The 1,535-nt window shown below is 37.7% G+C and overlaps 1 non-coding gene across 1 annotated transcript; it reads right to left on the bottom strand.

Moving 5' to 3' along the window:
• Positions 1–276: 276 nt before the first annotated feature.
• Positions 277–383, bottom strand: LOC145071542 (small nucleolar RNA R71). The gene has a single exon (XR_013690551.1). It is a non-coding gene; the product is annotated as a small nucleolar RNA R71 (small nucleolar RNA).
• Positions 384–1,535: the final 1,152 nt, after the last annotated feature.

Raw genomic sequence — 1,535 nt, 5'->3', positions numbered from 1 at the left:
CGATTACAAGAAGAGGATATGTGAAGAACATGGACCTGGTCTAGTACCACCCGAGATACTAGTTGAGAGAAGATTTAAGATCAAAGGTCACATTAAGGACATACCTTTCGCTGGGAAAGAGTATGAATTTTACCAGTGTTACTAAGGATGCTTCCGTTGAATTTTACTAGTGAACATAAAGTTTGGTTGAAGTCTCTTCCACCCGGATCCATTACTACATGGGAAACCCTTTATGATGATTTTATTGAGCAATTTAGTCCAACTTCAAAGATTTCAAAGCTTAAAAAGAAAATTGCTAACTTTCAACAAGAGGTTGGAGAATCATTATGTGAAGCATGGGAGAGATATAAGGAGTTGCTTAGAAGTTTTCGTCAACATGATCTTAACGTTCAAAAAGAAGTTTCCATCTTCTATGATAAGGTAAATGTAACCACTAGAAAACTTCTTCACTCACAAGGGCTAATGACGAAGAAGGAGCCGAAAACTATAAAACAATTAATTGAAGAATTTGCAAAGCACTCACGTGAGTACCTCAACCCACGAGACGATGTTACAAGAGGAAAAGGAGATGGAGGGAACGAGAATTTGGTTGCAATCATAGCTAAACCAAGGATCCATGCAATAATAGTTGGGAGTGATAATTGTAGTGGTCCACATTTGACTAAGGATTGTGAATTGGATGAAAATGGGAATAAGAAGGCACAAGTGTTCTACTCAAGTGGTGACAAGTATGTTGAAGACTGGAGGAAGCCCAAGAAGGAGTGGTTTCCATATGAAGAGTACGAGAAACAAAACGATGAAAAGTATAGACAAACCGGTAGAGGCTTCTATCAAAAAGAGCAACCACCACCCGAAAAAAAAAGATGGATTTTGAGTCGGTACTGCATAGACTTATGGAAGCATCTAAAATGAGACATAATACTACTGATTTCAATGTGATAAATCAACAAGCTTTCACTAATAATTTAGAAACTTTACTTGGGTAACTAGCTACACTTGTCAATGAAAGATTACCACCGAAAAATCAAGACCCAAAGTCACAATCTCATGTCGTTGCGATCTACACCGAAGAAGAGGTTCATTATGAGCCAATAATGACCTATGAAACAGCTACAATATAACCTAAGTTGTGTTTGGAATAAGAGAAGCCTGAAGCAAAAAGTTCAAAAAGTGAATTGTTCTCTGATGATTCACCACATCGTGGTCTCGAGAGGATGAAAAAATTTCGTCTTTTCATTCGTATCAGCCTCCTTTTCCATTCCCTTCTCGAGTAATCTAGTATTCTCTGGAGCCCAAGCAAAGGAAATTTATGGAACAAGTGCTCTCACTGTCGATTAATTCCCGATTCCTCAAATCGATGACTAAACTTCCAAAGTTTGCAAAAGATGTGATGACTAATCAGAAGGAGTTGGAAAAATCCTCAACAATAGTTCTTAATGAGTTGTGTTCAACCATAATTTTTAATGGATTACCAATCAGGATCGGAGATCCAGGTGAACTCACCTTGCCTTTTAAATTTGGTAACTCTACTTCTA

Source organism: Lactuca serriola, chromosome 8 (assembly GCF_051521515.1).
Source record: "Lactuca serriola cultivar US96UC23 chromosome 8, Lser_US96UC23_V15, whole genome shotgun sequence".
Classification (NCBI taxonomy): domain Eukaryota; kingdom Viridiplantae; phylum Streptophyta; class Magnoliopsida; order Asterales; family Asteraceae; genus Lactuca; species Lactuca serriola.
Note: the sequence above shows the minus strand (reverse complement) of the source record. Positions and strands in the feature narration are given on the sequence as shown.